Source organism: Hylobates moloch, unplaced genomic scaffold (genome assembly GCF_009828535.3).
Source record: "Hylobates moloch isolate HMO894 unplaced genomic scaffold, HMol_V3 SCAFFOLD_19, whole genome shotgun sequence".
NCBI classification, from domain to species: Eukaryota; Metazoa; Chordata; class Mammalia; order Primates; family Hylobatidae; genus Hylobates; species Hylobates moloch.
Genome location: NW_026652294.1, coordinates 1,693,754 through 1,709,608, shown reverse-complemented (window position 1 = coordinate 1,709,608; position 15,855 = coordinate 1,693,754). Strand labels below are relative to the sequence as shown.

The window sequence follows — 15,855 nt, the reverse complement described above, 5'->3', positions numbered from 1 at the left end:
TGAAGTAAAAGATTTGTTCCCTGCTGTTAAGGATCTTATAATCCCTTTGGGAAGACAAGGTCAATACTAATACAGATGAAAATGTAATCTTCTTCTTCTTGAACAGTAAGAATCTATAACTTCACACATTTCTCTCTTTGCCCAGACTTTGAGCAAAGCTTAGATTTAAATTCAGTGCCCAAATTCTGAAGCAACTCACTTTTTCTCAGGGGTCCTTCTGGATTCAATTATTTATTTATTTTTGAGATCTGGTTATGAGACTGGCTAATTTTTGGTAGAGACGAGGTTTTGCCATGTTGCCAGTTTGGTCTTGAACTCCTGGGCTCAAGCAATCCATCCGCCTTGGCCTCACAAAGTGCTGGGATTACAGGTGTGAGCCACTGTGCCTGGCCTGGCTTCAATTTTTTATTAAGAGTTTTATTTGAGGCCGGGCGCGGTGGCTCACGCTTGTAATCCCAGCACTTTGGGAGGCCGAGGCGGGCGGATCACGAGGTCAGGAGATCGAGACCACGGTGAAACCCCGTCTCTACTAAAAATACAAAAAATTAGCCGGGCGCAGTGGCGGGCGCCTGTAGTCCCAGCTACTCGGAGAGGCTAAGGCAGGAGAATGGCGTGAACCCGGGAGGCGGAGCTTGCAGTGAGCCGAGATTGCGCCACTGCACTCTAGCCTGGGCGACAGAGCGAGACTCCGTCTCAAAAAAAAAAAAAAAAAAAAAAAAAAAAAAAAAAAAAAAAAAAAAAAAAGAGTTTTATTTGTTTTTTTTTAAGATACATATTCTAATGACAAATCATTTGAATCGTTTTGGGAATCAGAAGGTCAAAAGCACTAAAACCTTATCTACTGGCATGAAATAGCAGTAAAAGAAAAATAACCTGACTGGGCATGGTGGCTCACATCTGGAATCCCAGCACTTTGGGAGGCCAAGGTGGGTGGTTTGCTTGAGCCCAGGAGTTCGAGAACAGCCTGGGCAATATTGTGAGACCCTGTCTTTACAAAATATACACACACACACACACACACACACACACAAACATTAGCCAGGTGTGGCGTCATGTGCCTGTAGTCCCAGCTACTCAGGGAGCTGAGGTGAGAGCTCTAGGCTGCAATGAGCTGTGATTATACCACTGCACTCCAGCCTGGGCAACAGAGTGAGACTTTGTGAAAGAAAGAAAGAGAGAAAAAAGAGAGAAAGAAAAAAGAAAGAAAAGAGAAAGAAAGAAGAAAAACATGAAAGGAAGAAGAAAAAAAGAAAGAAAAGAGAAAAAGAAGAAAGAAAGAAAAAGAAAGAGAGAAAGAAAGAAAGAAGAAAGAAAGAAAGAAAGAAAGAAAGAAAGAAAGAAAGAAAGAAAGAAAAGAAAGGAAATAAAAAGAAAGGAAGGAAGGAATAAAGAAAGAAAGATCCATGATGAAGACTCACAGAATCTTTGAGTTAAAGGGAACTTGGAAGTCATGGAGTCAACTCCTGTCCCAAAGTAGGTATCCTATAAGCTCTCAGATGTCTGGATCCCAGCATTTCCCTGAGCACACTTCCAGACCATTCTGTGGTGAGTCAGCAATTTTGGAAAATTCTTTGAACAGAAATCCATCTCCCATTCATCCTCATCCCTAATGATCCTCCTTCTGCCCTGCGGAGTGACATAGAACAAGCCGCATACCTCTTTTTCATTGGCAGCCATTCCCATACATAAAGTCAGTAATCATGTTCTTCAGAAGACTCCAGGCTAGACATGCTCAACTGCAGTGGCCCCTCATCCTGCTGAGCAGTGCCCAAGGCCTGCAGCCTCCTCCTCTGGTGGATGAAGTCTAGTTTATCAAGGTCCCTCCTGGAACCTTGTGCTACGGAGTGGTATAAATATGACCTGGCCGGCACCAAGATTCCTGGGCCAGTTACTCCCTGAAACATCAGGTTGCTCTCTGTGTACTAATGTAGCTCTGAGATTGCATTAGCTGTTTCACCAGCTGCTTCCCACGTGGGGCTCTTACTAAACCTGTTGGTTGACTTAACTCCCTATCTTCTGTTTCACATGCACAAGTCAGGCCTCTACTGTGCAACATATATTTTCAACCAAAAGTGCAGGCCATTATATTTACTCATGCTAAATCTGAACTTAGTGGTTTTAGTCTATCAAAAAGTCCAGGAAGACCTTTTTTTCTCTTTTAGATACAGGCTCCCACTCCATTGCCCAGGCTGGAGCGCAGTGATGTAATCATAGCTCAATGTAGCCTCAAACTCCTAGGCTTAAGGGATCCACTCTTGTGCACCGCCACACCTGGTTAATTTCCAATTTTTTTTTTTTTTCCTAGAGACAGGGTCTCGAGCTGGGAGTCCTAGTGCACACCTGTAATCCTAGCTACTCGGAGGCTGAGGTGAGAGGATCCCTTGAGCCAGGAGTTCAAGGCTGCAGAGCTGTGATTGCACCACTGCACTCCACTCCAGCCTGGATGACAGAATGAGACCCTGACTCTTAAAACAAAATAAAATAAAATAACAGGTTCTCGCTATGTCGCCCAGGCTGATCAAACTCCTAATCTTAAGGGATCCTTCTGTCTCAGCCTCCGGAGTAGCTGGGATTACAGGTTCATTCTTAATGTTTATCCTGTCAACTATAGATTATAACTAAATTTTCATCTATTTTTGATTAGCTATCTATGGTAGCTTTCTGTCATTTACAAATTTAGGCAGCCTGCCTTCAGATTTCAAGATTACTAATGAGATGCAGAGTGACCTTGAACTAGTCAGTTAACCTCTGTAGCGCCCAGTTTCCTCATCTGAGGAAAGCAAGGGAGCAGAGAATGACCTCGTATGTCTCTAGGAATTTCAGTGTACCTTATGCAAATAAAATGGCCAGCTGGTAAAAGACAGGGAAGGGGAAAAAAGCATAGACTGACCCCTTTCACTCGTGGCATAAAGTGGTCACGTAAATGTTCTATGTTCAAATATATGTATTTTAACTTTAAACCTCAGGCATTGTCTTTGGGTAATTAAACTCTGAGAACAACATGGTAGATACCTTCATTCATAATTCAACATTCAATTTTTGCATAGTACTAGTCTGTGGGGGAGAAAAGCTGCAAAATTTACAGATATTTTGTCAATTTAATTGCAGTAAATTTGTTCCTAAATTCAGTATGTTATTTAAAACTGCTGGATGAAATATTAGTCTTTTTTTTTTTTTTTTTCTGAGACAGAGTCTCGCTGTGTCGCCCAGGCTGGGATGCAGTGGTGTGATCTCAGCTCACTGCAGCCTCTGCCTCCCAGGTTCAAGCAGTTCTCCTGCTTCAGCCTCCTGGGTAGCTGGAACTACAGGCACGCGCCACCACGCCTGGCTAATTTTTCTATTTTTAGTAGAGACGGAGTTTCACCATGTTGGCCAGGATGGTCTTGATCTCTTGACCTCGTGATCTGCCTGCCTCGGCCTCCCAAAGTGCTAGGATTACAGGCATGAGCCACTGCACCCAGCCAAAGTATTAGTCTTATACTCACTTTAATGCAATAGCTGCTAAACACTGTTTTCAATATTCAGAAATTCACTCAATAAGAGAATTTATAAAAGATCTATTGCCACGTTGAATCCACTTCTATTAATTTTCCAATAGCCTTTAGCCCTAAATTTAGTCAAGAGTAAAAAACCTTTTGGCCTGATCTGGTTTTAGAAGGTACATTTTAAAATAGTCAAAAGGACTAGATTCCCTCCCATCACACTTAACTTTCTCGGTGGGGAAAAAACAAATGCTGAAAAGGTTTAAAGAGATTCTAGAGTTGATGTTGTGCCCCCAGCTCCCACCTTCCGCCCTCTTTGCTGTCTTCTCTCAAGGAAGAAGAAAGCAGCATTAGGTTTCATTTCATCTTGGAGAACCATCAGCGAGATCACACAGCCTTATTGCCAACCTTTGACGGTTCTGTTACTCTAGCTGCTTTTCCTGAGAGGTCTCCCCCACCCCACCCATCCAAGCCTAACCCTCTCTGGCAAGTTTTTCAATTTACCCAATCATCCCATCAGCAGTAAACGCTGAGATTAAAACGTGAGGATCAGAGGGACAGGGCAGCTTTTCTATAGCAGGACTGAGGCTGAGGCCATCAGCAGGGTCAGTATCAAGTGAGCTCCAAGCTCCAGCATCCCTGGCCTAACCCAGGGCCTTGGAAAGCTCACCCCTTTCTCTTATTTTCTCTCCCTATTCTTACTTATTGAGGATTTTAAAATAGTAAAGGAGATATTGCGTTTTTCTGAGTAAATAAAAATAATCAACCAAAAAGCTACAAAGAACTAACTCTAGTTTCCCAAAGGGTTTGTGAGCTAAATAATTTAAATGCCATATACCAGGTGAGGGCACAACAGATGTGTGGAGGGCAGTGGAGTGGGACCATGCAGGCCCTGTGGGGAGCGGGGCTGGGTGAGTTGGATATCCCCATTGGAGAGGACTGGAAAGTCTTTAAAATGTTAATACCCTTGGACCCAATATTCCACTTCTGGGACTCACCTGGAAGGAAATTATTCACACACAGGGGCAAGATTTATGAAGAAAAAATTTTATTGCCATTATTTACAATCAATAAAAGTTGGAAATATTCAATAAAAGGGAAATTATGAGATACTCATATGATTAAAATATTGTATGACATTTAAACTAATGTTTTTTAAAAATCCTCAAAGGAAGAGGAATTTCCCACAAAGTTATTTTTAACAAAAAGCAGGATGCACTTGTGTGTGTGTGTGTGTGTGTGTGTGTGTGTGTGTGTGTGTATGGTTTTATCTCAACTTAGTTTAAAGCTAGAAAGCTAGGAAAAAGACTGGAAAGAAATTTGAATATTACTCATGGCTTTCTCTAGGTGATGAGATTATGGATGCTTTTCTTCCTTTATGTTTCTATATTTTTCAGTTTTTTAAAAATAAACATTTTGGCCGAGTGCAGTGGCTCATGCCTGTTATCCCAGCACTTTGGGAGGCTGATGAGGGCAGATCGCTTGAGCTCAGGAGTTTGAGACCAGCCTGGGTCATGTGGCAAAACCCCATCTCCACAAAAATTAGCTGGGTGTGGTGGTGCATGCCTGTAGTCCCAGCTATGCAGGAGGCTGAGGCAGGAGAATCGTTTGAACTTGGGAGGCAGAGGTTGCAGTGAGCTGAAATTGCACCACTGCCCTCCAGCCTGGGCAATAGAGCAAGACTCTGACTCAAAAAAAAAAACAAAACAAAAAAAACTCCAGCGTCAAAAATAAAATAAAATGAGAGGTAGGAGAAATTATTAGAGATTCTGGACCTTTTAGGACATTTTTCCCTAATATCCACTCAGGCCATGCCCAGATGGCCTTGCACCTTCAGCTGTGGCATCAAACAAAACTGGGAATTGCAGCTTTACCACTTACCTCGCTGTATAAGCTTCCACAAGCAAGTTACTTACTCTTTGTGTTTTTAGGTTCTTAATAGGTAAAACAATGTTTTACATTAAAAATCAAATGAAATAGCTCCTGAAAAGCCCAGGCACATTGTGAGAGCTCAGTAAAAATGAGTTCCCTTACTCTAGTACTGGGGCAGAACACCTGCAGGTTTGTAGGCGGGGAGACATTAGTGGACAGAGTGGCTGGGTGATGAAGTGGGGCTCCAGAGGATGAGCAGGGATTGCCTCTGAGCCGGCACCCTGGCCCTGTCAGTTCCCCTCCTCACATGATGGACATGAAGGGAACACGAATGAAGCAGATGATGATATGGTTAAGGAAATACCACCTGGGACCAGAGAGAGCCCTTCTCAAGGAGTCGCCAGCCCAGAGTCGGCCCTCTTCTGAGCTCGCCGGCTGGAGTCAATCTGCTTTGGACAACACAGCTTCAGATGGAGATAATACTGAGGCCAATGATCCTTGAAGACAAAATACTCTCTGGGCTTCTTTCTGCTCTGATTATAATGTTGCAATTATAATGAGCAGATGCTGATAGGAATTTGGTCAAATCCATCCCGTCTTCCATCTAACTTATTTTAGTGCCTGGTGGATTTCTGTCCAGCTCCACGGGCTGTGGCAATGCCGGGGCTGGCTGGAAGTGTGGAAGAGGCTGCCCGGGCTCCGGCATCAAGATGTTTTCTCCGGTGGGGAGGGGTGCGCGATCTGATCCTTGGAGCGCTTGCAGCTGTAGCCCTCCCCCAGGGCTCTGCGCTGATCTCCAGGGTCATCATCATAGCAATAGTAAGAACTTCATTTTATAGCATTTTTCAATCTATAAGACAACGTCGTGTCCTTTATGCCGTTGAAATTTCACGACTACTCAGATGTTACGCGACTTGCTCAGTATCCAACACTTGGTTCCTTCACTGGCTCCCGGAGACCTGGGTGCCGAAGCCACTGCAAGGCGGTGTGTGCTCGGTGGTGAGCACAGCGAACACTGGCTGTGTGGTTAGCAGGATTCGCTGGGGAAGTGGCCTCAGGAGAGTGCTGGAATTTCCAACCTTCGAGGTGCTAGTAACGTGTGTCGAGGAAGGGGTTGGAGAAGGGGAGAAAATGAAAAGAAGGGGAGAAAATGAAAAGATGGGGAGGAGGAGAAATGGTTTGGTTTTGATTTTGGCTTGAGCCTCACCCGAGCGTCCCACGCCGCAGCTCGGCGGCCTCCTGGGGGCGCCCGCTCGCGTTGCCATGGCGCTCGCGCGGAGCCGCAGCCCGCCCAGCTAGCAGCGCGCGCTCCTGCAGCCCCGGCCGAGTCCCGGCGGAGAGCGCTCGCGTAGGCAGGCGCCCGGGGCAGCCCTAAGTCCTCGCCGCGCGGCCTGAGAACCCCCGGGCCCTGGGCGAGCGGGCTGGGCTGTGCAGCCCCCGAGGCTAACTGGGCGGGATCGCAGCTGCAGGGGTTGTGCGAGCAGCCACGGCGGCACCTGTGCCCTGCGGGAACCCACCCTGCCCGTGCCGAGGCAGGCGCCCACCGCCGGCGGTGATGCGGTGTGTGAAGCCCTAGTCGGTGAGTACCCTCCAGTCCCCCTGTGGACGAGCGAATCTAAATGACAAGGTTATGTGTTTCGCTGGATGTCTTTTAAGAATCACTTATTTAGATTGCTTATGATGGGGAAGCGTTTCCTTTGTGACATCTTTGTGTTTCTCGGATCTATTTCGTTTCCCTCTAAACGCAGCCCTCTCTCCTAGCGGGAACGACACCCAGTATCCGTGTCTCGATCATCGCAAGACACCCACCAGTGCGGATGCCACGTACCACACACTCCCCAGAACCTGCCGGAGAGCAGGGCTGTCTTCCAGCCACGTCCACCCCATTTTCATTGTGCCCCATCCCGCAGTCAAAGGAAGAGCGTCCCCAGGCACCCCCGAGGCAGGCCAGGTGTCAGGACAGCCATCAGGCCCCTGGCAAAGCCGGGTCCGCTCTAGCGAGCTCAGCGCGGTGAGCCCATGAGCTCATTAGAAGCAGCGGCTGCTTCGCGCGGGGAACGCCGGTTTCCCTGCGGCAGAGGGGCCCTGCATCCGCCCGCGGCTCGCGGTGGTGGCCCAGGACCAGTGGCGCACACGCTTGCGCTCCCAGGCTGCAGGGCGCGCTGCGCCGGCGCAGCTCCCGGGCGTGTGCAACAAAAGGACGGCCAAGTTCATTCCCTCCTGGAAGCAGAGGGAGGGGCCGCATGACTTCTGGAGGCTGCATGTGTCTTAGAATCAAACGGTTATGACTCCACAGCAAAATGCTTTCTGTGTGTCAAGTCCTCTCCGTGCCTGCCAACCCCTTCCCTCCTCTCTCCTCCCTAAAATGCTTTCTTATTGGTCTGGCACTGTGATCAACTATTTAGAATTTTCATTGTTGTAAAGAGATCAAAAAAGGGTGAAACCGAGACCAGCTGTAGGCTGAAACGCTGGGCCCTGTGGTGCTATTCATTAGCTCTCAGGCCTGGCTGCTGGGGAGATTTTTAAAAATCCTGCTACCTGGGTCCCATCCCCGGAGATTCTGACTTAATTGGTCTGGGATATGGCCCAAACACTGGGATTTTTTAAATTTTCTTTTTGTGGGGTGGAGTGGTGGTGGGAAAATTTGGAGTGCATACTGGATTTTTTTTTTTTTTTTTACTTCCCAGGTGAGTCTAATGAGCTAAGGTGGCCACCCACCATTCTAATCAATCAGGGTGACATTTTTCCAGGTGAACTTGGTAATACTTTAGTCTCTTAGGCTGCTGTTGGAGGGCAGGGTATGCAACTGTCATAAATGCCTGCAAGCTGCAGGCAAAGAGAGCTGGCAGGGCCTTGGGCTGCTCCAAGAAGCTCAGGATGAAGGCAGTGTCTCAAACGAGGGAGGGATCATCACTCTCAGAATAGGTCCCTTCACTAAATGAAGTGTTCTGATCTATATTCCAGGGCAAGGAGAAAGCAGATGCATACCTTTGCAAGTCTGTAGCGTGAAAGCTGTGTCCCCCTGTACATTTGTGGACTTCATGGCTGCCTATGTACTAACCAGAGTCACATGTGTATATCCCCCCACCACCCACCCACTACAAGGAGAATGGACACTTAGAAAGCAGAAGAGGGGGCTGGGCGCGGTGGCTCACGCCTGTAATCCCAGCACTTTGGGAGCCCGAGGTAGGCAGATCGCTTGGGGCCAGGAGCTGGAGACCAACCTGGCCAACATAGTGAAACTCAGTGTCTACTAAAAATACAAAAATTAACAAGGTGTGGTGGTGCATGCCTGTAGGCATGAGAATAGCTTGAGCCAGGGAGGTGGAGGTTGCAGTGAGCCAAGATCACACCACACGGCACTCCAGCCTGGGTGACAGAGTAAGACTCTGTCTCAAAAGAAAAAAAAAAAAAAGAGGGGTTCGGAATGCAGTAGTCACTCTGGAGAAGGAAGAGGCAACAAATAAGATCACCTAGAAATTATAAAGTGTTGTCTTTCTCAGGCCTAAAATCCTTCCACATGGCAAGTCCCTCCTAAGCCTATGGGAAATCCTAGAAACTTCCTCTCCCTGAAAATTGGAGCCTCAGGTAAAATCTTCCCCACAGGTACTGTTGCAGACTGGGGGTGGGCGGCAAAAAGTTTCCTCTAACCCTTGCCTTCTAAAGTTACCATGAGTGTTCATAAACACCAAGGCAGGTGGAGGCAGACACTCCACAGCGAGTTCACAATGACTAAGGGGCTCAAGGAAATTAGATAAGGTCTTAAAACTCGGGGTCTGAAATGTTAAAATTTTACATACACTAGAAAATGTGATCTACCCACCTGGTGCCGAAACGTCACCAGGCACGGCTTCCCAATGACCTCACTTTCATTTGGGTTAAGTAGAGAAGGGGTTAAGATCTCCTGCGAGATAGGTATAAATGATGGTACCATGTCTTCTGAAACCCTTGGGCACGGCTCATTCATATACCTCATAAATAGGCAAGAGGATTAAGATGTTGTTTAAAGCACACACAACCCACCCAATGTGGACAACAAAGCTTAATGTGCCAGGGCCACTGAGGGAGCGGCCGGGAAGGGTCTCCCTACCATAGAATGGCCACAGTCTCCCACGTGGCCTACCAGATTGCTTGTCTCCACATGCTCCTTTCTGCGTTCCCACACACTGACTACATGCTCCCTCCCTCTTCTGTGCCCCACTCCCTCCAAGCAACCCAAAACAGAACAACTTCCATCCTTCCCTTTAGTCTTTGCTTTTCTAGTCTGTGCATAGCCATGCACGCATCATTTTGTTCCCTCCTGGAGTCAACCTGACCTCTTGAGACAATGCCTTCATTTCACCTGGGCCTCCCACAGGTTTGTTTCCCTAGTACTCACCTAGGTGAGCTGGGCGATGGGCATGCTTCACTCTCTTGGCTCAGCGGGAGCTGCTCCTGACTAGTTCTGGGTGAAGGATGGCTCACAGAGGCTTCTGCTACTTCCAGCCCAAATGTCCTTTCCTGACAGGTCACCTCAGGGCTGATCCATCTCACGAGACAGGGCAGGCCAGCCATGTGAGGGCTGCCAGCCCAGTAAATGGCTAATCCAGGAATAGCAAAACCATATCTCATTTCTGTTACCCCTCCCTGCCACGACCACCAATATCTATTCTCTGAAAAGGGCAATTTACTGCACAGGCCACTGGGGGAAAATGTCCAGTTGATCCAGCTTAACCCATGTATATCAGTTCATCTTTAGGCCGCTACCTAAACGCAGAGTGGGACTACTGGAGACATTGTGTGGCTTTAATAAATTCCCTTTTCACACTTTTTAAAACTGTGGATTGTGACTCATCAGTGAGTCATGAAATCAACTTGGTGGGCCATTTAATTTAATTAATTTATTTATTTGAGATAGGGTCTCACCCTGTCACCCAGGCTGGAGTTTAGTGACGAGATCTTGGCTCACTGCAGCCTCTGCTTCCCAGGTTCAAGTGATTCTTGTGCCTCAGCCTCCCAAGTAGCTGGGACCACAGGTGCCCACCACCACACCCGGCTAATTTTTGTATTTTTAATAGAGATGGGGTTACCATATTGGCCAGGTTGGTGTCGAACTCCTGCCTCAAGTGATCTGCCTGCCTCAGCCTCCCAAAGTGCTGGGATTACTCCGCACCCAGCCTTTTTTTTTTTTTTTTTTTTTACTTTTTAAAGGTTTACAGCCATTTTATTTAAAAGTATACATTTAACACAATGAAATAAACACTGATATATTGAAGCCTGGTTAATAGTAGTGTAACAATATATTTTGATGATTACATTATTTTAAACAACAAACTACACTGAAAAATTAATGCTGATAAAACTCTTGGTCATAATATTAAGAAATACTGTATATAAATTGAAAATATGATTGCTTAAAATTTGAAAATGGAAGTGCACTCGCTTGGACAGTCAGAGTTTAACATAATCTGAAAGGAGAGGATCTCTAACCCAAAATATATCTTTCAGGTTAAGAGAAGGAAAAAGAAGTGTAGTTTATCTTAAAGGATGATGGGAGTTTGTTTCTTCAGGTGGAAGGTATTCCCAGTGTCCTCAGGTTTTGCAGTAGAATCGTATCACTGAGCACGAAGATTTTCCTTGGGAAGCTGCCCTGTCAATTTTATCTGCCTCCAAAATTGTCTTCTTAAAAACATCAGCAGCAGTCTTATTTTCTCTAGCAGAAAATTCCAAAAAAGCTGCATTCCAAGATTCTGCCAAAGCTTCCCTGATCACCCTTTTTTTCTTTTTTTAATTTTTGAGACAGAGTCTTGCTCTGTTATCCAGGCTGGAGTGCAATGGCGCGATCTCAGCTCACCGCAACCTCCGCCTCCCAGGCTCAAGCAATTCTCCTGCCTCAACCTCCTGAGTAGCTGGGATTACAGGCGTACGCCACCATGCCCAGCTAATTTTTGTATTTTTAGTAGAGACAGGGTTTCGCCATGTTGGCCAGGCTGGTCTCGAACTCCTGACCTCAGGTGATCTGCCTGCCTTGGCCTCCCAAAGTTCTGGGATTACCGGCGTGAGCCACTGCGCTCGGTCTGATCACCCTTTTCATATGCAGATCTTTCTTATTTCCAACCGACATAATAGATATTTCCACATTCCCCACCATATCCAATGATTTGCCATGGATAACTGTAATCACTTCACAACTTTTCATTGATGTGACAGAATACACAATAATACAACCATTAATGTCTATGGAGTTTGTTTGAGGAAAAATGGAATATTCCTCTTGGGTGGGTCCTTTTTTTTTGAGTCAGGGTCTCCCTCTGTCATCCAAGCTGGAGTGCAGTAGTGTTGTGATCTCAGCTCACTGCAGCCTTGAACTCCCAACTCAAGCGATGCTCCCACCTCATCCTCCTGAGTAGCTGGAACTACAGGCATGCATCACCATGCCTAGCTAATTTTTGTATTTTTTGTACAGACAGGGTTTCGCCATGTTCTCCAGGCTGGCCTCCAACTCCTGGGCTCAAGTGATCCACCCTCCTCGGCCTCCCAAAGTACTGGTATTATAGGCATGAGCCACTGTGCCTGGCCAGTTGGGCCATTTTAAAAAGAAAGAATAGAAAATACCAGAGTGTATACGTGTAGTGAAGGGAAGATTTGTGTCCTGAGATTTGTGTTTCAGTTTTGTTTACTCTGTGTGTCTGTGTGTATGTGTGTGTGTGTGTGTGTGTGTGTGTGTATATATATATATATATATATTTTTTTTTTTTTTTTTTTTCTTGAGACAGAGTCTTTGTCGCCCAGGCTGGAGTGCAGTGGTGCAATCTTGACTCACTACAACCCCCGCCTCCCAGGTTCAAGTGATTCTCAGCCTCCCAAGTAGCTGGGACCACAGGAGCCCACCACCATACCCTGCTAATTTTTGTATTTTTAGTAGAGATGGGGTTACCTTGTTGGCCAGGCTGGTCTCAAACTCCTGACCTTGGGTGATCCACCTGCCTTGGCCTCCCAAAGTGCTGGGATTACAGGCATGAGCCACCATGTCCAGCCTGTATATGTATATTTTTGTTGTGTACACTGAATCGTGATGCCAAATATATTTCTTATTATGAATCACGGTCAAGAAACTTTTAAAGTCGTTACCTTGAGCAAATACCGACAGAAACTGGAGTTGAATCAAAATGAAATATTAAAAGGTCAAATTCTTCAAGAGCTAGCAAAAAAATAGAATTCAGTATATTTTAGATCTATGGATAATTTTCAAGTTAGAAGAATCCATGGGGGAAAACTGTGTTCATTTAAATTTAAAATTTCTATCGGCCAGGCGCAGTGGCTCACGCTTGTAATCCCAGCACTTTGGGAGGCAGAGGCAGGCGGATCACGAGGTCAGGAGTTCAAGACCAACCTGGCCAACATGGTGAAACCTCGTCTCTACTACAAATACAAAAAATGAGCCGGGTGTAGTGGCGGGCGCCTGTAGTACCAGCTACTCGGGAGGCTGAGGCAGGAGAATGGTGTGAACCTGGGAGGCAGAGCTTGCAGTGAGCAGAGATCGAGCCACTGCACTCCAGCCTGGGCGACAGAGCGAGACTCCATCTCAAAAAAAAAAAAAAAAAAAAAATTAGCCGGGTGTGGTGGCGGGTGCCTGTAATCCCAGCTACTCGGGAGGCTTAGGCAGGAGAATCGCTTGAACCCGGGAGGCAGAGGTTGCAGTGAGCCGAGATCACACCACTGTACTCCAGCCCAGGTGACAGAATGACACTCTGTCTCAAGAAAAAAAAAAAATTCTATCAAATGAAAAAGGAACAGAGTGGGGGAAATACTTGCATTATATATTACAAATTCAAAGTTAACCTCTGTTAGGCCAGGCATGGTGGCTCACGCCTGTAATCCCAGCACTTTGGGAGGCGGAGGTGGGTAGATCACAAGGTCATGAGTTCGAGACCAGCCTGGCCAACATTGTGAAACTCCATCTCTACTAAAAAAAATACAAAAAATTAGCCAGGCATGGTGGCGGGCACCTGTAATCCCAGCTACTCAGGAGGCTAAGGCAGGAGAATCACTTGAACCTGGGAAGTAGAAGTTGCAATGAGCCGAGATTGCGCCATTGCACGCCAGCCTAGGCAAGAAGAGCAAGACTCCATCTCAAAAAAAAAAAAAAGTTAACCTCTGTTAAACCAATAATCCATTTCAAAAAGGGAGAATGGGCATGGGAGCATGGACAAGGGAGAGGCAGAGACTCAAGGACTGGCTTGGGCCTTTGGAAGGCCGGGTTCTATAAGGCTTTTTTCCTGAGTGTGGTGGTGCAAGAAAGTTATTGGTAAATTAGTTACAATTTCTGTTCCCCCCACTACATACTGCTCTTTTAATGTTGAGCCAAACCTTTAATAAAGCATTTTGAATACTGCAGAAAGAAAAGAAACTTTTTTTTTTTTTTTTTTTTTGAGACGGAGTCTCGCTCTGTCGCCCAGGCTGGAGTGCAGTGGCGCAATCTCGGCTCACTGCGAGCTCTGCCTCCCGGGTTCACGCCGTTCTCCTGCCTCAGCCTCCCGAGTAGCTGGGACTACAGGTGCCCACCACCATGCTCGGCTAATTTTTTGTATTTTTAGTAGAGACGGGGTTTCGCCGTGTTAGCCAGGATGGTCTCGATCTCCTGACCTCATGTTCCGCCCGCCTCGGCCTCCCAAAGTGCTGGGATTACAGGTGTGAGCCAACATGCCCAGCCTAGAAACATTTTAAAGAGTTTTAAAGCATTACAATTCTGTGCATAACGGTCTACTGTATGATTCCATTTATATAACACTCTGGAAAAGTTGAAACTATAGGGAAAGAAAATAGAAGAGCGATTGCCAAGGGCTGTTTGGAGGGAGAATGTGACTACAAAGGCACAGCAGGAGACTTTTCAGGATCATAGAACCATTCAGTGACCTGTCTATAGTTGTTAGAAGTCATAGAACTGCATACAAAAAAGAATAACTTTTTGATATGTGAATTATACCTGAATAAACCTGACTGGAGGACAAAAAACAACTCTCCAGGGATAAATTCACAGTTCATAAAAAAAATTCATCTACTTGAGGCAATGCAATGAACAAAACATTGATATGTGTTCACTGTTGATAGCAATCAAAAGTGCAAATTACAACACCATTATACTGTTATGCTTCTTGCTAATGGTTAATAATTTTTCAAAACCACAACATAATGCTATTGAGGTTGCAGTAAAATTCCATATTTATTGTGGGTTGCATTATAAATTGATAACTTTTGTGGGGAATGCAACATGATAATATATGGGAAAAGCCATAAAATTACTACCACTATATAGGAAAAGCCATAAAATTACCAGACCCAGGAATTTATCCCAATAAAGTTAGTTAACAAAGGTTTTTAAAATTTCAGATGCATAAAAAATACCCTCTGTTGTGTTGGTTATAATAGAAATAAGTAGAAATCACTGAAACGTATAATATTATAGGGACAGTGTAAAATTTTGTTGGTACATTGATACAATGGAATATCTTGCATTCACAACCAAAGCCTAAATCAAGAGGCATGTAGAAAGAAACATGGAAAATACTTTTGATAAAAGGAACAATAGCAAATAGAACATAGCAAGCACATCATGTTCGTAATTGTAATAATCTGTGTGCCTGTGCCATAGCTGTGCTGAAGTGATGGATTAGAGATGAGTCTTAGGGTCGCGTGTGGTCGGAGGCCATGACAGGCGGATCACCTGAGGTCAGGAGTTCGAGATCAGCTTGGCCAACATGGTGAAACCCCGTCTCTACTAAAAATACAAAAATTAGCCGAGTGTGCTGGCAGTCACCAGTAATCCCAGCTACTTGGGAGGCAGAGGCAGGAGAATCACTTGAACCCACGAGGCGGAGGTTGCAGTGAGCCAAGATCGCACCACTGCCCTCCAGCCTGGGTGACAGCGAGACTCCATCTCAAAAAAAAAAAAAAAAAAAAAAAAAAACATGAGTCTTAAATCTTAAATTTGCAAAATTCTCTTGCTGTTGTTATACTGCCTTTTCAATAACAAAGAACCCTCAAATAAAACCTTTGAGATTGGAAGAAATGAATATAGAAGAAAAGAGAAATCTCAGAAATTATGATATATTACAATGTAGAATGTTTTTTCTTAGCCCCAGAAACCAGAAGAATCCCAAGAGTCACAATTATGTTGAGTAAATCCAAGCTGTGTGGGTTTTCTTTCTCTCTTGCTGTCATTTAACTTTGGTGAAGTCCTTGCTTACGGCAGGTAGTTTGTGAATATCTACTGACTGCTGAATAAATGCCAAGGCCATCTTTTAGTTGTACTTTTCACAATCACAGGCCTGGGAAAACTTGAATTTATCTGTGAAAAAGCATCAGAAATCTTAGTACAAGCAACACTTTCTCTTTTTTTTTTTTTTTTTGAGATGGAGTCTCGCTCTGTCGCCCAGGATGGAGTGCAGTAGCGCAATCTCGGCTCACCGCAAGCTCCGCCTCCCGGGTTCATGCCATTCTCCTGCCTCAGCCTCCTGCCACC

General features: G+C 45.6%; 1 protein-coding gene across 9 annotated transcripts in view; it reads left to right on the top strand.

Annotated features, from left to right (window-relative positions):
* Nucleotides 1–5,825: 5,825 nt before the first annotated feature.
* MICAL3 (microtubule associated monooxygenase, calponin and LIM domain containing 3) overlaps nucleotides 5,826–15,855 on the top strand; it is a 225,285-nt gene continuing 215,255 nt past the window's right edge. For 6 of the 9 annotated variants that reach the window (XM_032753942.2, XM_032140052.2, XM_032753940.2 and 3 more), the window contains exon 1: nucleotides 5,827–6,933. The gene's annotated coding sequence lies outside the window, so the exon portion shown is untranslated. Of the gene's footprint in view, nucleotides 6,934–15,855 lie in introns of all 9 variants that reach the window. The other 3 variants (XM_032753933.2, XM_032753937.2, XM_032140059.2) reach the window with 2 other exon arrangements.